The 25,983-nt window shown below is 44.7% G+C and overlaps 1 long non-coding RNA gene across 1 annotated transcript in view; it reads left to right on the top strand.

The window, feature by feature from the left end:
* LOC129699404 (uncharacterized) overlaps positions 1-25,983 on the top strand; it is an 81,870-nt gene that overhangs the window by 39,261 nt on the left and 16,626 nt on the right. Inside the window, exon 2 of the long non-coding RNA XR_008723840.1 lies at positions 22,091-22,192. This is a non-coding gene — a long non-coding RNA (uncharacterized LOC129699404). The remainder of the gene's footprint in view (positions 1-22,090; positions 22,193-25,983) is intronic.

The raw sequence follows: 25,983 nt of genomic DNA on the forward strand, positions 1-25,983 counted from the left end.
TGAAGTCCCATCTGAGGGTAAACACACGCAACAATGTAAAATCTCTTCACCGCTCTACTGGATTGCGAGGTCTCTGGAGTTGGACTTGGACTTGGATGCATTTCGTTGTCTCTGTACTGTACACTGACAATGACAATTAAAATTGAATCTGAATCTGAAATTGAATCTGGACCTACAATACTCAATCAAAGAAAGAAGGCTGCTATTCATTGGGCCACAACTGAAACACACAGAGATATTGACAAAAAACACCCAAAGACTTGGTCAATGAGACTGATTTTAAGATGTGATATTAAGAGGAATGGAGAGATGAAACAGATTTAGGTTAAAAATCCTCGAACTGCCAAGCTAACAACATTGTGGGTATACCCACATGTCAAGTACTGCAGTGATTCAAGAAGACAGCTGACTATCACCTTCTCAAGGGCAATTTCGATATGGACAATTAAATGATGGCTCAGCCTGTGAAGTCCACATCCCTTGAATGAGTAATGGAAAGAAAAACTTAGAAAACAGGCATTTGGAGGTTATTCGCAAGGTTATTCGACTGGAAAATATTGTAGAGATATGAAGGAGTAAGGCTGCAGGGGATTTTAAAATTGAAGCATTCCTTAACTGGAAGTAATTTTAGGCCAATGCAAGGTTGCAATACAGAGACGGATGACCGCAGTGATGACTTGGAAGTTCGACAGCTCGAGGTAACTGAGACAACTGGAATTACAAGCAGTTGAAGCTTTCACCTCGCAAATCATTTCATCTTGCATAACTGACACAGTGCTCCACGGAGTAAGTTCACCAAGATGTCTTTGGCCGATAGGGTTGCCGCTGAGTAAAGGTAAAAAATCCCCTCAGTAATTGTTTTAGATCTACTCATGCAATTAGTGCCAGATCTGATGATACTTTGAAGAGAAAGGAGGTGATTATTTTAGGAATGGCAGACACAGGCCACCCAAGGCCTTCTTAATCCCACCCAAAATTCACCTGATTGAAAGATAATCCCTTATCAGCAGTCTGTGGTTATGCTTAATAGGTGTGCATATTCATTTGCGTTATAAACCAACAACAGATCTCTGGTTTCAGGCTGAGTGGTTAAAAATAAAAAGGATGATGGTAAAATGCTTCATCCAAATGACAGGACTTTCAGCAAGCAGTACACCCTCAGAGCTGTAACCTGGATTCAACAACTGCATGCACTCAGTTCTAGTTGTGTAAGTACACGTGTGTGCATGTGCATGTGTGTACCATTATATGTCTCCGTTTCATTTGCAGCTCTGGGTGTGAGTGCATTTCTACCACTGTGTGTCTACATGTGCAGATTTGCGTGTGCATGCTTGCATATCTGCACTTGTCTGTATGTGTTTGCAGCTCTTGGTGGGGGGGGGGGGGGGGGGGGGGGGGGGGGGGGGGGTGTGGGGGGGGGGGGGGGGGGGGGGGGGGGGAGAGAGAAGAAAATTGTGAGGGGGGGTGTGAGAGGGGGGGAGAGAGGAAGAAAATTATGAGTTGAGTGTTCAACTGTCATGTGCACTGGGGCTGAGACAGTTCAATGAACGATAAAATGAACCCCTATAACCAGGCTTACACCTCATAGTTCTGAAGTATTACTGTGGTAGTTAGAGAATGGTCGGTATCATCTATCAAGCCCCATGAAAGATGCTAATGTTTGACAAGCTGATTAATGGGCAAGTGGGTTTTGGAGTTTTATGGTATCAAGCTAATGTGTTATTGAGATAAAAGCAGTTCAACTTTCACAAGAGATTATACATGGTGCATTGTGATCTGAAATCCAAGCTACAGCGAGTGTTCAATTGAAGGAGGTGGTTGATCGGTGAGGTAACAGGAAAATACTGAACACAAAAAGTCAGTAATTGCACTGCCATCAAACTGTCTGTGCTGGAATGTTTGTCTGTGAAACAAAGGTCAATAAAAATGAAATCAGCTGAAAAACAATGGAAAACAAAATCCCAAACAATATTTTCAACAGCTATGACACGACTGTTTGATGTGCCAGATTCTTAACTACTTGCGCTTGGCAGGGAAGCTGTGCATAATTAAATCCCTGTCCCACTGTACGAGTTCATTCAAGAGTTCTCCCGAGTTTGCCCTGATTCAAACTCGGAGTTTTATGGTAATGGCCGCTTGTAGGTACTCGGGGCTCTCGTGGACATTTTTCAACATGTTGAAAAATCTTCACGAGTCTTCCCGAGCTTACCATGTGTCCCGAATACCTGCCGTTAGTGTTACGAGCCGCTAAGAGACGTCCCCGAGCTCCAACGTACCCGCTACGTGCATTCTACGTCCTTCCACGAGTTTGATTTTTTTTTTAAACTCGGGAGAGCTCTTGATTGAACTCGTACAGTGGGACAGGGTTTTTAGGCACCAAAGGGAAAAGGAAGAGAGACCACGAAAGAGTTTTGTTTACTTTTTCTTTCCACACCTTATTCCAGTTTGCTTTGCAGGATGCAAATACCTACACAGCTTAATTATGGAAGCCATGTAGTCAGGAAGTATTCATTTTCCTATTATATTACATCTTCAGTTTGATCCCTTACTCCAAACTAAAACTCAAGGGCTAATTCATTTAATATGGTCACCAAATCCACGAACGTTACCATTAGGAAGGTACATGGGAGCACCACTTGCAGGTTTCCCCCTATGTCACATATTGTCTGACCTAAAAGTACATCTCTGTTCCTTCATCATCATTGTATCTGAATCCTGGAACTCCCTCAGCATCAGCACTGTAGGTGCACCTTCTACTGAAGGACTTCAAGCTGGTAGATCACGATGGTCTTCTCATGGTTAGTCGTGGACAGGCAATAAATGCTGGTCTCTGCCAGTAATTTCCAAACGTGAACAAAACAGTGTAAGATTCAGGATTATGGGAAGAGTGTGGAAATGTGAGGCTACTTTGGATTATGAGATTTGATTCAGAAATGCACTGATAGAATGCTGGAGGAACTCAACTGGCCAGGCAGCACTTGTTGAGGGGAATGGACAGACGCCACTTTGGGTAGAGACCCTTCTGCTGACAACCATCAAGCCTCTTTACCTGTATCCTACCATCAATTGCCATCTCTTGCTCTATCCCTTCCCCTCACTCTGTCTACCAGCTACCTCACCTCTACTCCAACACTCAGAAGAAGGATGGTAATCTAAATCATCATCAGTTCCTTTTCCCTCCACTAAGTACTGACCCGTTGAGAGTCTTCAGCGGTTTAGATTTTTCTCTAGATTCTAGTACCTGCAGTCTCTTGTGTCTTAAATGGCAGAATGGCTTCTTTCCGTACTTTTAACATTGAAGTCCAAGATATATCTCTGCTTGTTGATAAATCTTTTTTTTTAATTGTACGCCGACTCCCTCACAACAATTCATTAGAATGCCCTGAGTTCAAGCTTCACTTCCAAGGCAAACATCAAATGCAAGGTGACAGCATTGGGGGATTGGAGAGTTCTATTGATGAATGAGATGATAACTCCAGAGGCTTTCAATGTATCTGGTGAATATAGCCTTAAGGTTATTGTCAAGTTAAGTCAAATCAAAAGTATTGCCATATGAATAAGTGCGATGAGGTACAGGCATAATGAAATTACCTGGGTGGTGGGGCCCCTTGATGATAGATGCCACCTTCTTGAGGTAGCATCTCATCTAGATACTTTCAATAGTGGGGAGTGCTATGCCTGAGATGCACTGCTCTGAGTCCACCATGCTCTGCAGCCTTTTGCATTAGCCCCTCAATTATAATTTTGCTTTCACAGCATTCACAAGTCCCAGCAAGCGTACTTGCTTGCTTATTTTTAGTTCAAGTTCACATTTATTGTCACATGCACCAATTGGTACAGTGAAATTTGAGTTACCATACAGCCTTACGAATAAAAAGAACACAATACACAATTGAATTTAACATGAACATCCACCACAGCAGAATCAACGTTTCTCACTGTGATGGAAGGCAATAAAGTTCAGTCATCTTCCTCTTTGTTCACCCGTGGTCGGGCACATGAACCCTCCACAGTCGCCACTACGGACGGGCCGATGTACAGGCCCGCTCGCCGGGATGATTGAAACTCCGGTATTGGAACGGATCGGAAAACACTCTGCAGCTTGGAGTTTCCGAATCGGCTGCTTCTTACCGCGGCTTCCAAAGTCCACAGGCCCCGCTGGACGGAGCTCCAATACTGGCGATCCTCGACAGGATCCCAGGCTCCGTGATGGTAATTCAGCGCTGCGCCTGCTGCTGAAGCTCTAGGCTGGTCTCCGGTAGGAAAGGCCACGCCAATCCAGTTGGTAGGCCGCGAGGGTGGCGAACATGCGACAAGGAGAAAGGGCTCATCTCCGTCCAGGTATGTGACAGAAAAACGGTTTTGTTCTATTTCCCCCCTACCCCCCACATAAGACATACTGAGAAACATTAAAACATACATTTAGATGCACTAAATATAACAAAAAAAGGGGAAAGGACTGACGAGCTGCTGGCGAGGCAGCCACTGCGGTGGCGCCACCCGACGGATATCATTGTTGGCATTGTTTACATTGTTGGCAGTGGTTTATTATTATTATCATACTGTATGTACCGAGACATGGCTGCACTTCAAAATACTTCAATTAGTATAAATTACTTTGGTACTTTGAGGTTGTGAAAGATGAAATATGATTCAAGTCTTTCTTGAATCCTGATTTGGATTTTGGAATTCTCTCTTCCTTAACTTATATCATGTATTTCCAAGCCAAGCAAATGTTTTGCCAGGTGCAGCACCCATGATCTTGGCAGGCTAACAGAGTTGGCTTCTAGATCATTTGGAGTTCTAGGCATTCAATCACACTTCAATTGTATGTGTCCTTTCCACAACTGTGCCAGTATTAGCAAATAAGGTCCACTCGGCACAAAGAGTCAAAGGATTGTCTTCTCATTTAATGCTCGCTTCATTTCAAATTGGTTTAAGGGAAATAAATGCTAGAGACCGCAGGTCAAAAGTTTCCTTTCAAAAACATTATATACGCTCAACGTTTGCTCTGTTTTAGAGTTGGCAAACATTGTAATCAGGTCACAGTAATCTAAAATTCCTGAGGTCTGAAGTCTAAATCTAACTTCCTTTAGATTGGAATGTTATTCTATGTTTTTATATAGCCATGTTTCAGGTCCTCTCACTGAATATTCAACACTAGTATTGTTCTCACTGGATTAGTGGACTCTTAAGAAAATAAATAACTGTTCTCTCAAACAAGCTGTTTTTTTTATTATTTCATAATTTTATCTTCAGTACCTGCCCTTTTGCAGGTACTCAGTAAATATCCCATGGCAGAAATGCAGGATGTTCCCTTTGAAATTCTGGTCAATATTTATTCTTCACAGCCATGATCTCATCACAATTTGAGGGCTCTTTCTGTGCACAAATTAGCAGCCATAGTCCTTTCTTACACCAGTGCCCCCAAAGTCATGTCATAGCATCAAACCATCTATTAATTTTTTTTATCCATGTTTTCCAGCCACAAATATCTGATTCATTCCCAGCAGTGTTGAAAGTAGCTCATAAACTGTTGGTTTTCCTGACCGGTTGGTAAAGTACACACAATGGCCAGTTCTCTTAATCGGATCATTTATTATAACAAACATTTTCTCTGGCTGGTGAAAACAGCCCATACGCTCTGCGGTGTAGCAACCTCCATATGGTCGTCAGCCTTCTTGTTCAATGGGCCTCTCCTTTCCTGACACTGACTATTTGTAGTGATTGTTTCCTTTTCCATGAAGGACGTTCCTCAACGAGAAACCCATTCATGGGGGAGTGCAGAATTAGGGGCCACAGTTTAAGAATAAGGGGTAGGCCATTTAGAACAGTGATGAGGAAAATCATTTTCACCCAGAGAGTTGTGAATCTGTGGAATTCTCTGCCTCAGAAGGCAGTAAAGGCTGATTCTCTGGATGCTTTCAAGAGAGAGTTAGATAGTGCTCTTAAAGATAGCAGTTTCAAGGGATATGGGGAGAAGGCAGGTATGGGGTACTGATTGTGGATGATCAGCCATGATCACAGTGAATGGCGGTGCTGGCTCAAAGGGCTGAATGGCCTACGCCTGCACCTATTGTCTATTGTCTATTGATTCCAAGCAGAACAAAACCCCAGCAAGCATGCACTGTAACCTAATTTTTCAACATAACCACATCAAATGTTTGTAATCAAGTCAGTAACATTTGCCAAGTTCTTGGAGTTTCAGTATTTTAATCAAACCCCTGGATCTATTTAACAAGGGCTTTGCCATTGTAACATCCAAAGCCCTTGTTAAATATAGGTATTTCCTTAAAATATTCACGGGCACATGAAATCAAGCAGGAATCACACAGCAATCGATCAAAACGGCAAAGATTCTTGCCAGATGCAGTTTATTGTCAGTCACATAAACGGCAATAAATCAACTCACCCAGGTAACCTCTACAGTGCCCATCAAACACCAGTCTCTAATACCTAGAAGGATAACAGTCAAGGAGCTAGAGCGCATGCATATAGGAATATCGTTAGCTACAAAGCCACACAATAACTAACCTGAAAATTATTATTTGCAAAGTGGACAACGCTGGTGAACGCAGCATTCATAATGCATTTCATTGTCTCTGTACTGTACACTGACAATGACAATTAAAATTGAATCTGAATCTGAATTTGAATCATTGCCCATTCCCTTGATCTGGATGGTGTACATAGCCATCAATAGTCATTAAGAGTCAACAGGATTGCAATGGGATTCACATTTAGAGAAAACCTGATTAAAGCAAACAGCAAAGCACATAAATTTTGATTCCAGATTTATTTAACTACTTGACTTAAAATTTCTGAGCTGTCATAAGGAGATTCTGAATAGTTCACCAGCCAAGATTCCAAGCCTCTTGCTACAATTGCAATAAATTAACCTCCATGTGTCTATACTTCTTGGAATCAGTGCAAGGTTAAGATAGAGTCACGGAGAAATACAGCATGGAAACAGGCACTTTCACACAACATGGCTTTCAAGATGACCATTTAAAGCCATTTTCCTATTTTCCAGCATTTGGCCCATGTCCCTTGAAAGCATGTGTAGGAAAGAATTGCAGATGCTGGCTTAAATCGAGGATAAACAGAGTAACTCAGCGGGATAGGCAGCATCTCTGGAGAGAAGGAATGGTCTCCCTTGAAACCATTCCTATTCATGCACCAGCCCAAATATACCTTAAATGTTGTTATTGTACCTGCCTCGGCTACGTACTCTATATACCATAAGCCACTGTGTGAAAAAGTAGCCCCTCCGGTTCTATTAAATTTTTCTTCTTTCACTTTAAACCTAAGCACTCCAGTTCTTGATTTCCTTATCTGGGAAAACAAATGATTCACCTGTCTATTCCCTCCACGATTTTATAGACCACTACAAGATCACCCCTCAACCTCCTGCATTCTAGCTCTGAGCTAAGAAACCAAAGTTCACAGCATGAGATTGTTTGGATAGTGAGGTGATATTGGATATTGATATACTTCATTTAGTTTTAACCATATAACCATATAACCATATAACAATTACAGCACGGAAACAGGCCATCTCGGCCCTACAAGTCCGTGCCGAACAACTTTTTTCCCTTAGTCCCACCTGCCTGCACTCATACCATAACCCTCCATTCCCTTCTCATCCATATGCTTATCCAATTTATTTTTAAATACATTTTTAATAAAGGAAACTTTGAGAAACCTTGCTTGAGCTAGAGCAAAATCGATGGGTGTTAGGGACTCATCCATGAAAGAATATTGAATCAAGGATGAAACATTAAAAACAAATACTGCTGCACCAATAAGTGTGGAGGCGATGGTTGAAAAGTATCTGGGTGCACATGAGAGCAAATGCAGTATAGTAACAACTTAATGGATGGTAGATCAAAGGAGGACACTTGGGAGTGTATGGGATAGTCCAGAGGTAACAAAAGCGCAGAGGGGGATTTGGCACCTGATGAACTGAGGCAGTGGTGAAGTGGTGTGTTTACAAAAGTGGAAATATACTAAAACATGAACTGATTAATGGTCAGAAACATAGTTTAGGCTCATTTATGACACCAAGGCTGGGAATGATCTCAATCACTAGCACCCGTGGCACTCGTGGTTAGAGAACAGAAATTGTGAAAGGGAACAAAGATTACAGCTTTAATCTTCCCATTATTTAGTTTTGGTTAATTTCAGCTCACCGTTTACTGGATATTAAACATGCAAATGGAAAAATTGGACAGTGAATGAGTCAATAAAAATACTGTTGAGGCACAGCAAGCTGTGGTCATAACACTTATGGAAATATTATGTTTTTGGATGCCTTGAGAATGGTTGCCTTTGGTGCTATGGATAAATCAATTGGAGACACAGAGCGGGGAAGGAAAAGGGTGGGAACATTTCTTGTCGGGTCTCCGTTATCGTTGGGGCTGCAACGAGGAGCGGCCTCCAACAGGAAGAGACCAGGGACTCTGTTGCTGATGACTCACCGTCACCGTCGCGGGGCTGGCCCAGTCCGGAGCGGGTGGAGGAGCGCTGCTGCTGCTGCTGCTGCTGCTGCGGCCCGACCTCCGGAGAGTCGGAGGCTTCAATTGCAGGTCTGGTGGACGGCGGTACCTGGAGCCCACGGGTCCCTGGAGGGAGACCGCTTTTCAGGGCTCTCGCAACGGCGCCTTCTCCCGCCCAAGTTGCGGGGTTGAAGAGCTCCTGGAGCGGGGCCTTACATCACCGCCCCGTGCGGCTTGGAATGGCCGCGGGACTCTGCGAGCGCACGCCGGGGGCTCCAACATCAAGAACCTACTGTTCCAGGTCTCAACTGCTCTACATCGGTGAGACCAAGCACAGGCTTGGTGGTCACTTTGCCAAACACCTCTGCTCAGTTCGCAATAACCAATCTGATTTCCCGGTGGCTCCCGGTGGCTCAGCACTTCAACTCCCCCTCCCATTCCAAATCCGACCTTTCTGTCCTGGGCCTCCTCCATGGCCAGAGTGAGTCCCATTGCAAATTGGAGGAGCAGCACCTCATATTTCGCTTAGGCCGTTTACACCCCAGCGGTATGAACATTGACTTCTCCAATTTCAGGCAGTCGTTGCTTTCTCCCTCCTTCCCTTCCCTTTCCCAGCTCTCCCACAGCCTACTATCTCCGTCTCTTCCTTTCTTTTTCCCCCCCCCCCCCCCCCCCCCCCCCCTCAGTCTGAAGAATGGTCTCAACCTGAAACATCGCCTATTTCCTTCACTCCATAGATGCTGCCTCACCCGCTGAGTTTCTCCAGCATTTTTGTCTACCTGTAATATTTTGCTAGGGTAGCTTACAACTCAATGGTATGAACGCTGAATTCTCCAATTTTAGGCTTATACAACCACCTTCCTTCCCTCCCTTCCCCTCCCATCACCGCTTTTTTTCTTTGAATCCAGTGTTTCCCCTTAATCTCCCTACTACAATCAGTCTGAAGAAGGGTGCCGACCTGAAACGTCACCAATCTGTTTTCTCTAGAGCTGCTGCCTGACCTGCTGAGTTGCTCTAGTGCTTTGTGTTCATGTTTGTCTCCATACAACATTGGGCCATCACTTTAGTTGGCCTGATAAATTCAATGAAAGTTGCATGACACTATGTGGATTATAGAGCACAACCCAACTGCTCCATGCACAAAGATAGACACAGAATCTGGAGTGACTCAGCGGGTCAGGCAGCATCTCGGGAGGAATGGAATAGGTGACTTTCCTGGTCAATACATCAGTTCTTCAGACTGAGAGTCAGGGGAGGGGGAAACTAGAGATATTAAAAGGTATGAAGAACAAATAAATTAAAGGTATGAAAAGAATAAATCAAAGCTAGCTAGATGATCAAGAAAAGGTGGAGCCCACAGTGGTCCATTGTTGGCTGTGGAGAAGGTGATATGAAGTGCTGATCCTCCAATTTCCTCACTCTGGCAGTGGAGGAGACCCAGTATGGAAATGAGAAGGGGAATTAAGGTGTTTGGCAACTGGGAGTTCACGTAGGCCATGTCTCACCACATGAACCACCGTCTAACGCTGTCATGTATTTTCCTTCATTTTCTCTTTCCTGGCCTTATGCCAGTCCCCTTTATATCCTGCTGTGTTGTCAAAAGACCTGTTGTAAAATGCGTTTGTTCTGGAACATTCCGACATCTGGCACACATGCAGTGGTTGAGTGCAAGCGAGCAGAAAATCTGCCAACCTTGTGCAAAAAAAAGTATTTGTTTTTTTCTCAACCCAGCAAGCTTGGAGAGAACAGTTATTGTTTATGAAATATTTACACATGCTTCATTAATTCCATGCCACTGTTCCAACAACAAAGGACAAAACCGAGAAGAGTTCAAAAAGGATTATCTTTCCACAACGTGTGGAGGGAGTTGCCAGGGAAATAGACTGATCAAATCTGGAGAATGTGGCAGCTGGTGAGAGGATGGTGAGATAGATGGTGAGAGGATGGAATTATGATCTTTTACCCCAGTGCTATGAATATTGACTTCTCTAACTTCAAATAACCTTTGCATTCCCTCTCTCTCCATCCCTCTCCCCCTTCCCAGTTCTTCGAGCAGTCTGACTGTCCCCTTGATTACACAGTGTCTCTGTTCGTTTTGTTGTCACCTCATAGATACAGAGCTTGGAAGCACATGAAGTATCAGTGATGTGCGTCTCTTGTAGAAAGAGGACATCAGCATTAAGGTCCTTAGCAGATCTTGACATGTATTCATTCTTTGCCCTGGACATTCTTTCTACATCTAGCTGGTAGATGCGTAGAGATTTCCCGATGCTGCAGGAGTTTTGACCCTGGGCAGGGCCGTTTGGGTTACGAGTCACTAGTGGCATGGTCAAAGGTGACACCAAAACACTACATCAATTTGTTTGTAAAAGTCGGGTTGATCGCATTAGTTGAAACAGGGTGGACCACGTGAAGGTTGCAATCTCCCACCTTTATGTGAGTGACATGCCAACTACCTCATCTAGGAAGTTTGCTTATGCAGATGACCTTGCCCTTGCCTACCAGAGAGCTGATTTTGAGGATATCAGCAGAGTGCTAACCCCAGACTTGAAGGAGATGGAGTACGTCACCTTCTGGCGACTTCGCCCTAACCCATCTAAGACAACTGTCACTGCCTTTCACCTCAGCAATCGGCTTGCCAATGCAAAGCTCCGAGTGTCCCTTTGTGGTAAGCCGGTGAAACATAGAAACATAGAAACATAGAAATTAGGTGCAGGAGTAGGCCATTCGGCCCTTCGAGCCTGCACCGCCATTCAATATGATCATGGCTGATCATCCAACTCAGTATCCTGTACCTGCCTTCTCTCCATACCCTCTGAGGGCCACATCTAACTCCCTCTTAAATATAGCCAATGAACTGGCCTCAACTACCCTCTGTGGCAGAGAGTTCCAGAGATTCACCACTCTCTGTGTGAAAAAAGTTCTTCTCATCTCGGTTTTAAAGGATTTTCCCCTTATCCTTAAGCTGTGACCCCTTGTCCTGGACTTCCCTAACATCGGAAACAATCTTCCTGCATCTAGCCTGTCCAACCCCTTAAGAATTTTGTAAGTTTCTATAAGATCCCCTCTCAATCTCCTAAATTCTAGAAAGTATAAACCAAGTCTATCCAGTCTTTCTTCATAAGACAGTCCTGACATCCCAGGAATCAGTCTGGTGAACCGTCTCTGCACTCCCTCTATGGCAATAATATCCTTCCTCAGATTTGGAGACCAAAACTGTATGCAATACTCCAGGTGTGGTCTCACCAAGACCCTGTACAACTGCAGTAGAACCTCCCTGCTCCTATACTCAAATCCTTTTGCAATGAAAGCTAACATACCATTTGCTTTCTTTACTGCCTGCTGCACCTGCATGCCTACCTTCAATGACTGGTGTACCATGACACCCAGGTCTCGCTGCATCTCCCCCTTTCCCAATCGGCCACCATTTAGATAAGTGAAGAATGAAGAATTCCCCAAGTACATCAGTCACCCAGGATCGCACCCTCACCTATCGTGGAAACCTGAAGAGGGTGGCTGATAAACTTAAAGCAAGGGTCAACATCATCAGGAAACTTGCAGGCAACAGCTGGGGATCCAACTTGCAGGCAACTGCACCCTCCATACCGCAAGCTTAGCCCTAGTCTACTCAAGAGCCGAGTTTTGCTCAAAAGCTTGAGCTAATAGCTACCACACCAAATGAGTTGACAGTGTCCTTAACTCTGCAATGTGGGTCATCACGGGGACGCTTAAATGGCCTGTCCCACTTGGGCGTCATTTGCTCGTCATTTACGCGACATCATTTACACGTCACGGCGGACGATGCGCGCATCATGACGTGCACATGATGTGTGCATGGTGCACATTACGCACGCATGGTGCGCAATACGTGCGAATGGTGTGCATTACGCGCGCATGGTGCATGGTGATGAAGGCAGTGACGCGTTGTCGCACGTGGCGCCCCAGGATTTTGGGATGTACAAAATGTTCACATGCCATCTGCGTAATGCGCAAATGATGCCCATGTGGGACAGGCCCTATAGTCAACACGTTTGCAATGGCTTCCTGTCCTCTCTCACATCGCCCCTCCCAGTATATGCAGAGGGGAGAGGATGCTGAAAGATTGGTGCACCATCGAGGCTAACCCTGACCTTCCCATCCATGCTGACTTGAACAATTTGCCCAACATGGGCCTGAAGTCCCGCAAACCCTTCTGGTCTTCCGTTAAATCCCTGGAAGACTTTGACTCCAAGACTGAGTGCCGCAGAACCTGGAAAGATGCCAACACCAACAACGGAGAGGTCATCACAGACCCCACAGTGAAACCACTGGGTTTTGACCTCCATCGCAAACAATGGCTAACCCTGAACAGAATCCGCACCCTCCATGCAAGAACAGCCCATCACCTGCATAAGTGGGGGATGACAGACAGCCTTGCTTGTGACTGCGTACATCCAGACCAGCCCATCCCACACATCGTGAATGACTGCTCACTGAGGTTTTTACCTTGTAGCATCAAATCCGTCCACCCAGTAACTGATGATGTCCTAGCCTGGATGTCTACTCTTGACCTACAACTTTAGGCTGTGCACAATATACGCAAGAAGAATAAGACCTTCTCATTCTTAGTCATAGACTAACAGAGTATGGAAACAGGCCCATCGGCCCAACTCGTCCACACCGGTCAACAATGTCCCAGCTACCCCACTTGCCTGCACATGATCCATAAACCTCCAAACCTGTCCTATCCATGTACCTGTCCAATTGTTTCTTAAACAATGGGATAATGCCAGCCTCAACTACCTCCACTGGCAGGTTGTTCCATATACCCACCACCCCCTGTGTGTAAAAGGTACCCCTCAGATTCCTATTAAATCTTTTACCTTTCACCTTGAACATGTGTTCTCTGGTCCTCGATTCCCCTGCTCTTGATACAAGACTGTGCATTTACCCGATTTATTCCTCTCATGATTTTGTATACCTCTATAAGATCTCCCCTCATCCTCCTACTCTCCATGAAATGGTACCCGGATGTGGCGCTGACAGACAAGAAGCCGAAGCAAAGAAGTCGAAGCCAAAGAACGGAATGGAAATGAGGCCGAAACGTCAATAAACTGAAGACGAAACGCTTACTAACCAACAGGATGGGATGCCTAAATGCAAACTAACAAAAAGGGCGGGACTCCTAAATCCTCCCCACCTCTCTGAACCCAAGCACCATGTTGAAAGTGGCCGAAGGTGTGCATCGTTCGGGACAGCCGCCACTCTCCTACAACCACCCTCCGCGGGCTGCGGGGCGGGTGGAGCGGAGGTTTGGGACAATGTTCATGCCTTCACAGTTATGTGATGGACACGGGGGTCTGGACCAATCGCTGACAAGTCCCGCCCCCGGCAACGTCATGCCCATTATTTGACTTTTCTGTTGAGCGGTAGTCGGTCCTTTGGTCTGTAGGCGACGCCGCCTTTCGGGCAGGTGGCGTTTCGACAGAGCGGCCATTCGGTAAGTTTGCTTTTAGGCGACGCAGCCTTTCGGTTCCTCGGGTATTAGGCATCCCTCCCTTTCGGTTAGTTTGCATTTAGTCGTCCCATCCTTTTGGTTAGTAGGCGTTAGTAGTCTTCGGACCCTTTTGGGTTATTGTCGTTTCGACCTCGTTTCCATTCCGTTCTTTGGCTTCGACTTCTTTGCTTCGACCTCTTGTCCGTCGGCACCAGGTCCGCACACGCCATGGAATAGAGACCCAGCCTACCCTGTAGCTCACACCCTCTAGTCCTGGCAATATCCTCATAAATCTTTTCTGAACCCTTTCAAGCTTGACAATATATTTCCTATAACATGGTGCCCAGAACTGAACACAATATTCTAAATGCTGTCTCACCAATGTCTCATACAACTGCAACATGACTTCCCAACTTCAATACTGATGAAGGCCAAAGTGCCAAAAGCCTTTTTGACCACCGTGTCTACCTGCGACTCGACCTTCATGGAACCATGCACTTGTACCCCTAGTTCAGTCTGCTCTACAACACTACCCAGAGGCCTACCATTTACTGTGTAGGTCTTGCCCTTGTTCAACGTCCCAAAATGCAACACCTCACACTTCTCTGTATGAAATTCCATCAACCATTCCTCCGCCCACCTGGTGTATTCTACATTTTCCTTGATCTTCATCTCTGATGATCTCTTATGCGCCTATCCCACTAAGACGATTTTTTAGGCAGCTACAAGGCGACCACATGTTCGCCAATGGTCGCCGGGAGTAGTCTCCCGGTCATGCTAAAAGTCGTAGCTTCTTTCTGGTCACTGCTAAATTTTTAACATGTTGAAACATTTTCGGCGTCAGTGGATTTGACGCCAATGAGCGTAGCTTGACTTCTCCTGACGTAGGCGCTGTCGTAGATTGTCGCCAGGATGAGGTAGGTTGTCGCAAGTTTTTCGGTGACCTGCTACGACTATGACAGTCGTTTGCAGTTGCCTAGAAAATCAGCAAGTGGGACAGTCCCATTACTTCCATATCTCTGCAACTCCCTCTCCCCAGATGCTCAATCTGAAGAAGGGCCTCGACCTGAAACATCAACAATTCCTTCTATCCAGAGATGCTGCCTGTGCCGCTGAGTTACTCCAGCATTTTGGGTCTATCTGGAATTATGATCAGTCTGTTAACCTGGTTTATGTTACATCTCCTGAGGTTTCCTGTGTTCCTGGAAGTTTTTTTTGTGATGATGCTTTGCATTCCTCTGCTGCAGCTCATGGAACTCTTCGCAGCAACTGTCTTAAAAATAAGATTAATTACTCTTGAACCCTTCAGTCTTTGAGACATGTTTACTGGGTATGTGAATAATGTGCGTAATTTTGCAATTAGGTCAGTTATTGAAAGTGCGTCAAAAGTGGGCTGTCTGTGTATTAGTGTCTGACATAATTCTCTTTTTTAGTACCTGTTCCCTTTTCTCATTCCTGTTCCCCTTTGTTCATAATTTAATAAGTCATGGGAACAGAAGTAGGCCATTGAGCCCATCGTGTCTATCCCGCCATTCAATCATGTCTGAACTACCTTTCCCTCTCAACCCCATTCTCCAGTCATTTCCCTTTGGCACTAAGGGCTGATCCCATTCTCCTCCCCTTCTTCCCCTTTGTTCATGTTCATAAATTTCATATAGGCATAGGTCATAAGTGCAGAAGTAGGTCACTCGGGCTATCGAATCTACTCCGCCATTCAATCATGGCTGATCTACCTTTCGCACTCAGCCCCATGCTCCAGTCATTTCCCTTTCTCCCCTTTGGCACTAGACTTTCTTAGACAGGCAGTGGTTCATTAAGACCTTAGTGACTTTCCTGCATAGTTTAACTGGACATTCTTTAGTTAAATATGTCAATATCCCAGGCAGGGCTGACAGTACGTCAGCGACCATAGCATAGTTCGGAATTAAAAGCAGAAGCAGCTTCTTCCCCACTATTACCAGAACCAGAGAGGTTGTTCAGCCCATCTATTTCATGCTGGTGCTTCATCAACCTCTCACTGGAGCACACATCAATGCCTCTGCCTGTAGGTGAACTGGAGGTTGCAAACTCCATCTGACACTAAAACATGAGTGTAACAGTTTGAAGAAGGGTCCCAACCTGAAATGTCACCTATTTTCAGTCTTACGAAAGGTCCTATCCTTTTTCTCCAGAGATGCTGCCTGACCTGTTGACTTACTCCAGCACATTGTGTCAATGTATCAGAACCCAGTCTGACTAATACAATATTCTTACCCTTGCTTTCAAATTCTTCCATCGTTTAGCCCCTTCATATTCCTCGGGAAAGAAGCCCAAAAAAATTGAGAACTACTCTTGCCCTGGGAAAGCAGCCATCATTTTCAAGGAACACTCACTCCCTGGCTTTTCCTACCTGTGACGAGTCACAGTGAAGTTCTTTGTTTTGCATACACAAGGAATGCAAAGAGTTGCCACATAAATGGCTTCTTTCCAGCTTCTAAATGGTTGAAAATAGAGGCCTAAATGTGCCTCCATCTCTCTCTACACAGGTAACAGGAGGCGAGTATCAGTTTTCTGAGGGGAGAAAGAACTAGGAAAGTAATGTCACAAAATCTTTAATCCAGGATATCTAAGTCCAAGCAGGTCAATGAAGAGCAATCATAAAAATCCCATGGGCAGGGACAAGAATTAACAAAAAGACTAATAGAAATCTGCCCTCGTACCTAGAGAGAACATCCTTAGCAACTAATTGATGGAATATTAGGTCAGAATTGCATAGATTTACCAGAATCATTAACCATCTTACCCAAAAATATGATCGCGGTGGTTAGGGGCAATATTGGTCCTTCACAAACAATGAAAGTGTGAACGAAATTATGGAAGAAGAGTCCTGACCCAAACGTTGCCTGTCCTTTTCCTAACCAGATTCATTGAGTTCCTCCTGCACATTATTTTTTGCTCAAGATTCTAGCATCTCCAGTCTCTTGTGTTTCGAAAAGTAAATGGGAATTTGCTGATTCGCCAACCTAATCTGTACGTCTATATAGGAAAGAGAGAGGCATGACAAACTTCGAAGAAAATTAATAGCTGTTCAGACGCAAAGACTCAGCAAGATTAATGTAAGCAAAACAAATAAAAGAATAGGACAGATGATAAATTCCTTAGGATAGCACATAAATCACATAGAGGACAGTTTTATTTCTTGGAATTAGGAGGTAATTTATATTTACTCATTGTTTTCAGCGACGAGAGAAAAAGTTAAAACTTTTCCTTGGTAGCGGAATCCAAGAACTAAGAGCATATTTCAACATTGTGACAATGCTTCCAAAGCAGTAGGTGTAAGAATATTAGGAGATCTTTTCTGTAAACTGCAAATGATTTATTTTGAGAACATGGAAAAATACAGCGCAGAAATAGGCCCTTCAGCCCACTATGTCCTTGCTGACCATGATGCCAAATTAACTAATTCCATCTTGCAACACTTGATCTATATTCCCTGTCTGTTCATGTGTCTGGATAAATCACTCTTAGACGTCGCTATTGTCTCTTCATCCACCATCGCCCCTGGCAGTCCAGGCACCGACCACTCTCTGTCTAAAAACAGTGCTTAACATATCATCTTTAAAATTTCCACCTCTCACCTTAAATCTATGTCCTCTACTATTTGACTATTCCTCCCTAGGGAAAAAATGTTCTGTCTGACTACCCTATCTATGCCTCTCACAATTTAATATATTTCTATCAGATTGCTTCTTAGCCTCTGTCACACCAGAGAAAGCAGTCCAAGTTTGTCCAATCTCTCATAGCTAATACACTCCAATCCGGGCAAAATCATGGTGAATATCTTCTACACCTTCTCTGAACCTTCCACATCCTATCGATAGCATGGTGACCAGAACTGTACACAATGCTCCAAATGTAGCCTCACCACAGTTTTATGCTGCAGTGCAAGCTTTTACCAGTTTCTTTGTACTCATTATTCCTCACTCTCTCTTACGCCCATTTAATCTCCAAGTCTTGTCAATCATTTGACTTTCATGAATATTTTATTTTGTAAACAATTGCAAATTCCTTCTGGAATGTCATATAGCTACAACCTGTAGACAATCCACTGTTCGCTGCGTCTTTTTCTTCAGCTCTTACTATGAAGAAGACTGTGATCAGATGATCAAGTTCATCAATAATAGTGTGACCTTTGCATTTTGTGTGAAGCATGTGCGAAACCTGAGAAGTATTTTCACTGCAGGGAACAAGGATCATTCCTGATATTGGGTGAAAGCAATAAGATTATTTTGACAGTTTTATACTCCATGACTCATTCAAGTTAATGGGAAAAGATGTGAAGTATTACTTTTATATACGAACGCACAACGTAAAATGAGCCTCCATGTGTTTTAGAATTAACTGATAATGGTGACCTGCTTCAGGATAACTAAAGAGTGTAAACTGGAAACCCTTCAAGGGCTGTCAGCACTGGGAAATATCCAAAACAATTGTAGTCACAGATAAAAAAGTAAGTGGATGTTGGCAATTGACCAAGTGCAGAAGTCACAATTGCTCAAATGCAAACGAGGGAATGACACAGTGGAGCCAACAGCTGTTCAGTCCAGAAACCAGCACTCCCTGCTTGGGCCCTGTTTTCTTTAAAAATCATTCACTCTACTTTCATTCACTGCGACATGATGACGCAGGTGGGTGACATGGTAATGCAGAGTTGCTGCCTGCCAGCGATCCGAGTTCGATCCTGACTATGGGTACTGTCTGTATGGAGTTTGTACGTTCTCCCCGTGACTTGCGTGGGTTTTCTCCGGGAGCTCTGGTTTCCTCCCACACACCAATGACGTACAGGTTTGTAGGCTTGTTGGCTTGGTAAAATTGTAAATTATCCCTAGTGTGTGAAGGATAGTATTAGTCTGTGGGGATCGTTGGACGGCATGGGCTCAGTAGGCCGAAGGGCCTGTTTCTGCACTGTATTTCTAAACTAAACTAAACTAAACTTGGGCATCACTGGAACATTGCCTGTCCTGAACTGCCCCCGGGGAAGGAAGTGGTAGGCACACGAACTGAGCCACTATGGCCTTGTGGGAAAGGGAGTCTCAGAGATTTGGTGGATTTAAATGTTCATGAATTTAAGTCAGGAATGGAAATTTATTTCCTCATCAGAATGGCATAACCTTGTGGGAGCCTTCTGTCTTTCCCCTGGGATGGTGTATACAGGTCGGGGACGTGCTATCAATGACCTTCTTTCCACTGCATTCTTGCTCCTATCGCTGCCAGTAAGTGTGTTATTTAGTGAGAAATGGATTAAACCAGGAACCTGGTAAAGGCACTAACAACCCTCTTCAGCATTGTATTTTTTCATTTATTCATTATTCATGTGTCTCTGATATGCTGGAATCATGTAAGCAATGATTATTGTGTGGGGGAATCACATAAAAATAGGAAGAAACTGCCAGAACCGAGATTGCTTAAGCAGCAATGCAAGAATATGTCATGAATGGAAAAACAGAAATATGATAAGGCCCTGAAAGTGATTAATTTACTTGGAATTTTTTAACTATTTATTGTCCAACTTCACTCTGATAAATCCATCTTTCGATGACCAAGGGATGCTATGCTTGGATGAACACAGCTCGTTGGATCAAAATGCAGATCGCAAATATCTTTCAGCCCACTTCACAGAGCTGATATCTTTCCTTTTAGTTCCGCCAATCAAAGCAGTTAGGAAAACATTAGTGGAAAAGGTCCATTTAACATGTGGAGCCCATTGGATTTATCCAAAGTGCTGCTATTTCAAGACGGGATGTCCTTGAGGATTGAATAAAATCCATTGGGAACTTTGTTACAGAAGATGAATGGCTCATTAGGAAAATACCCTGTAAAAGAGTTTGAATACTACACTCGAATACTACACCCTTATAGCAGAAGAGGGTGACAGACCCATTGGTTTTCCAGATGTGCGTCCAGTGTGAAACTGTTGTTTATCACAGAGTAGAACATTTCAAGGTAAACTGTCCACTGCATTCAGATAAACACACTGAGCTGATGAGGTTCTTGCTCTCGGGCCACGTCTACCACAAGTGTGATCCCTGTTGGTTGATTATTGATCTCTCCTCCATGGGACAGACAGCTGAGACAGACAGACCGAATGAGTGACAGAGAGAGAAAAGCCAACATCTGCATAGATCTTCGATTCTGTGTTGTGTGGACTCACTGCGATTTGGTTACAGAAAAATCAAATAGATGAATTATGAGATGATTTCCAAGAGAGAGGTTGGTGGTTGAGAGGTTTAGGGAGAAAGCTTAAGACGGAGGTCATTGGAAGGCAATTGAAAAAGGATGAACCTGGAAATTACGATATTACCCAGGAGTGAGAATGCAGATGGGGTTTTACTTTAATGTTCCATTTAAAAGATGACAATGCAGCATTACCTCAGAACCGTGGTGAGAATGCTCGCCAGGATAATGAAGCCCATGGGAGGAGAAAGTCCTGCCAACAAAAACAGAGAGGAAGAGTGCAAACAAGCCAAATTGGAAGACCGAAGGCTGGGGATTTGTGATGATGGGACAGGAGCAGAATTGGAGAAACCGCACCTGGTGCTACCCTAGATCTGCCACGGTGCTTCCGCAGCAGTGGACATCAGAGGTGTCCCAGATATGGACAGGTGGACATCAGAGGTGTCCCAGATATGTACAGGAAGGGATTCTCGGGAAAAAATTCCATATCAAGCATTTCACAAAGACTAATTTCTATTCAGTTCCCAAGCATTTCCACATGACCAGATAGATCTCGGCCACCACAAGGTGAGATCAGTCCCGCATTGATAATTGAGAGATTGAACAGATATCTTGGGTTTAGCGAATGTGTGGTCAGCCTGCGGAGCAGGCTGCTTAAGAAGGAAACAGACGGATTGCTTCAGTCCGAAAGTGATGGGTACTTGGCAAAAGGCGGTCAGTCATTGGAGTGTATTAAACTACAGTAGTTTGCAGCATTTTTCAGATTTTGAGACAAACCAGATGTACAACAATTGTGTCTCTGGACCATTTCAATCCTTTTACTCTGATCTTCTTGTCATCTTTCCCTTACTCATCAGAGCAGATAATCTGTCCAGACTCCTATCAACAGATAACTTACAAGCAATAACACTTCAATTGAAACTTGTCATAAAGTCAAACAGCATGGAAACAGGCCCTTAAGACCAGCTCGTCATTGCTGACCAAGATGCCCATCCATGCCCATCCTATTTGCTGAGTTTGACCGGTATCCATTTAATCCTTTCCTATTTATGTATCTATCCAAAAGTTCCTTAAATGTTGTTATTGCATCTACCTTAACCACTTCCTTTGCCCACTCGTTCCATATACTACCTCTGTGTGAAAAATTTCCCCCTCGGGTTCCTATTAAATCTTTCCCATCTCACCAATGGTGTCTACTTCTTGATTCTGAAACCTTGTGAAGGAGACTGCATATTCACTTGGTCTATGTCCCTATGCTCTAAATTTTCAAGTAAACTACCCTGCGCAAACTCTCTAAATAACTCAGTCCCTCGAGTGCTGGCAACATCTTCATAAGTCTTAACTGCACTCTTTACAGCTTAATTTCTCAAGTGGATATAAATGAACCCACGATGTGATTTGAAGATGAGCTAGGATATTCTTCCCAGGTCCAAGTTAAGAACTTTTATTTAAAGATACAATGCTTGGAAATTGGCCCTTTGGCCCACTGAGTCCATGACGACCAACAATCATCTGTACATTAATGCTATCCTACACATGAGGGACAATTTACAGAAATCAATTGACCTACAAATCTGCACTTCTTTGGAGTGTGGGAGGAAACTGGAGCACCCGGAGGAAACCCACGCAGTCACACAGAGAAAGTACAAACTCCATACAGGGAGCATTCATGGTCGTGATCGAACCTGGGTCTCTGTCACTTTAAGGCAGCAACTCTACAGCTGCGACACTTGCTGCCCTTATCTCAAATCAAATGTTGCGACACTGTTCATTAGCTGTTTGAGAGAACTCACTGAGTAGCAGGGTTTCCCATATTGCCACAATGACTGCACTTCAAAAGTATTTAATGACTGGAAACTGCATTAAGATACTGTATGCTAAAAGTCTGTCTTTCTTTTAACAGAGAAACACATGTGTGCCGTGGAGCATGTTTGGAATGTCACTTTACTCCGGATGCTGGAACAAACAGAATGTATTCTGGAACTTGCAAAGGCTGTATGGAAAGGTAATGAGGCAGCAGAGAAAGAAAATTCCAAACTATTCACTGGGAAAGGTTGAGGAAAATCAATTTCCTCTTCCATTAGGTCCCTTGGCAGTTAAGATTTATAAGTAGGTGATGAGGGGAAACACACAAACTATCCTTATTGTTGTAATACTCTCCTATGAGCTTGAGAGAGAAGTTCAAGTAATAAGGGCAGAGATTACATTTGACTCCATGTTCTTGCCGAGGTAGCAGGTCATGTGTTTATTGGCACTCCAACTGCAATAGCGGGGTTATAACGTTAGCAGTATTGGAGTATCGTACATAATTCTGGTTGGCCCATTACAAGAAGGATTTGGAGGCCATGGAGAGGGTGCAGAAGTAGTTTACCAGAATGCTGCTGTTTTTTTCAGTGGGGTGGGAGCCTGGAATACAGTATCAAGAGTGATTGGTGAATGTAGTTAAAATAGGGCAGTTTATAAGGCTTTTAGATAGGCGCGTGTATATGCAAGGAATTAAGGTCTTGTTCCTGTGCTGTAATGTTCTATGCTCTATATTCAGTCCTGCAGTGAGGGCAGAGGTCCTGTATCCTTTATATAAATTTGATGAAATGTTTGATGGAGGTTTAAGGGACTGTCCCACTTACTCGATTTTTTTCAGCGACTTGCCGGCACCCATCACAGTCGCAGTAGGTTGCCGAAAATGTCGCAGGGAAACGCCTGTTTGCTGGTGAGTAGTCGCCCAAAGAGTCGTACCTTTTTCTGGTCGCAGCTGGAATTTCAACGTGTTTAAAATTTTCGGCAACCTGCTGTGACTATGACGGGTGCCGGCAAGTTGCCGAAAAAATCAGGAAAGTGGGACAGGCCCTTTACTAATCTGAAACATTAATTCTGTTTTGACAGAAGCTGCCTGATTTGCTGAAGGTGTCCAGTATCCACTGAAGTTGTACTGAGTACATCCCAAGGCATGAGTGATTAAAATATGCTTTTAACATATTAAGGCACATAATCAAAAAGTTGGGAGAAGAGATTTGTATCCAAAAACATGAAAAAGAACAGGCAGAAAAATGCAGATAAATCAGAGCATTGAGTATAGAACTTGGGATGTAATGTTAAAATTGAACAAGGCATTGGAGAGGCCAATTCTGGAGTATGGTGTACAATTTTGGTCGCCTAATTATAGGAAGGATATTAACAAAATAGAGAGATTATAGAGGAGATTTACTAGAATGTTGCCTGGGCTTCAGCAACTAAGTTACAGAGAAAGGTTGAACAAGTTAGGTCTTTATTCTTTGGAGCTCAGAAGGTTAAGGGTGGACTTGATAGAGGTCTTTAAAATGATGAGAGGGATAGACCGAGTTGACGTGGATAAGCTTTTCACATTGAGAGTAGGGAAGATTCAAACAAGAGGACATGACTTGAGAATTAAGGGACAGAAGTTTAGGGGTAACATGAGGGGAACTTCTTTACTCAGAGAGTGGTAGCTGTGTGGAATGAGCTTCCAGTGGAAGTGGTGGAGGCAGGTTCGATTTTATCATTTAAAAATAAATTGGATAGTTATATGGACGGGGAAAGGAATGGAGGGTTATGGTCTGAGTACAGGTAGATGGGACTAGGGGAAAATAAGTGCTCGGCACGGACTTGAAGGGCCGTAATTGTTCCGTGCTGTAATTGTTATATGGTTATATGCTTATAAAATGCAGGAAACACTTCGCAGGTCAGGCGGCATCTGTAGACAGAAACAGAGAAACATTTCAGACCAAAGATCATTCACCAAAGGTAGACACAAAAAGCTGGAATAACTCAGCGGGACAGGACGTATCTCTGGAGAGAAGGAATGGGTGACATTTTGGGTCGAGACCCTTCTTCAGGCTGATTAGGGATAAGTGAAACGAGAGATATAGACGATGATGCAGAGAGATAAAGAACAATGAATGAAAGATATGCAAAAAAGGAATGATAAAGGAAACGGCATTGTTGGCTGTTTGTAGGGTGAAAATGTGAGCTAGTGCAACTTGGGTGGGGGAGGGATAGAGAGAGAGAGGGGGAATGCCGGGGCTACCTAGAGAAAACTATTTTTCACCAAAATTGTTTTTTTTAAGAAGTAGAACCGATGCCATTGATGGTGAACAAAGTAAAAGTCTTGGAAATTCCAGGTTAAGAACACCGGATTTAAAACCCACTTAAAAAAATGGATACCTGAAACAAAATCAGGGAATTACCGGAGATTAGGCAACACCTCTGAGGAAGGAGCCAGAGCTAATGGTTCATATGGAAAATCTAATAAAACTGCAGATGCTGGAACCTGAAACAAAAACAGAGATGGAGCCAAAAGGAACTGCAGATACTGGTTTACAAAGAAAAGAGCACAACTGAGCGGGTTGGTTGGCATCTCTGGAGAACATGCTTACCTTAAATGTCCCTCCTGGGTCCTACTGCTCCCCCATTTGCTTCTCAACACTAACACTACTGGATCCTGCTGCCCTTCCCAACTATACCAACCGCAATATTTCTCCTACCACCTCACCCCCCAATTCTACACCACTCCATAATCCCCCTCCCCTCTGAGCCTCCATCCTCCATCCATGCTACCTCTCCCCCATCCCAACCCCCACCTCTGTCCTCCTCAGAGCCTAGTCTGACCACAAGTTTTCACCATCCCCACCCCCCTGAACTCTCCAATGCGGATTCGGAGTGGCGGCGCGGCTCTGGCTGCAGCGGCTTACTTTATGGTCCCGTTGTCTTTTGTTTTTTATGTTGTTTAGTTTTAGTTTAGTTTTTGGTTTTTTAGCTTGTGTTTGTGGGGGGGGGGGGGGGGGGGTTGAAACGGGGTTTGCAGTCTCTCCCTGCGGGGGAATACGACCTTTTTGTCGTATTCCCCTTCTCTGCCTCCGTCTGCGCTGAGGCCAAATGGAGCTGACGACCTCGAGGCTCCGGAGGCAGAGCACCGTCAGGACTCGCTCTGAGCTCGCTCCCGTGAGGGTGGTCCGGCTCAGGGCTGGAAGAGGTTGGGACGCTCCCGTGAAGGCGGCCAGCCCGAGGGTGGAACGAGGCTCCCGTCAGAGCGGCCGAGCTCGGGAAGGTGCGGCGCTGGCAGCCCGAGGGAGGTTCGGCGCCCAAGTCGGGGCAGCTCAGCCCGGGGGAAGAAGCGACGCCCAAGTCGGGGCGGCCCGGTCCGGGTGGAGAAGCGACGCCCAAGTCGGGGCGGCCCGGTCCGGGGGGAGAAGCGACGCCCAAGTCGGGGCGGCCCGGTCCGGGGGAGGTTCGGCGCCCAAGTCGGGGCGACCCAGCCCGAGGCTGAAGACGGCACAGTACTCACGTGAGGGTGGCTGGGACGGTGTTCTGGCGGCGGTGGCCTGAGTCCGGGGTTCGGCCGCGGGCCAGCAGCTGCTTCTGCAGGACTGGTGGGCGGCAGCTTCAACCACCCCGGGCCGCGGTTTTTGAGCCGCAGGACTGTTCTCAACATCGCCCGGGGGGGGGGGGGGGGGGGATCGCCCCAGCGCAGAGGGAGAAGAGGAGGGAAGAGACTGCGACCTAAGACTTTTGCCTCCATCACAGTGAGGAGATGCTGGGTGGACTCACTGTGGTGGATGTTAATGTGTGTTTATTGTTGTTTTATTGTATGGTATTATATGTATGACTGCTGCAATTTCGTTCAGACTTCGGTCTGAATGACAATAAAAGGCTATCTATCTATCTATCTATCTATGCAGAGCAGTCTGTTTTCAGCAGAGGCCTTATCATTGCACTCCTGTGCCCACACCTCATCAGGTTGTGCTCTTCCTCTTTCACCTTCGCCTCTGGACCAATTTCACT

This window comes from Leucoraja erinacea, chromosome 8 (assembly GCF_028641065.1).
Source record: "Leucoraja erinacea ecotype New England chromosome 8, Leri_hhj_1, whole genome shotgun sequence".
NCBI classification, from domain to species: domain Eukaryota; kingdom Metazoa; phylum Chordata; class Chondrichthyes; order Rajiformes; family Rajidae; genus Leucoraja; species Leucoraja erinaceus.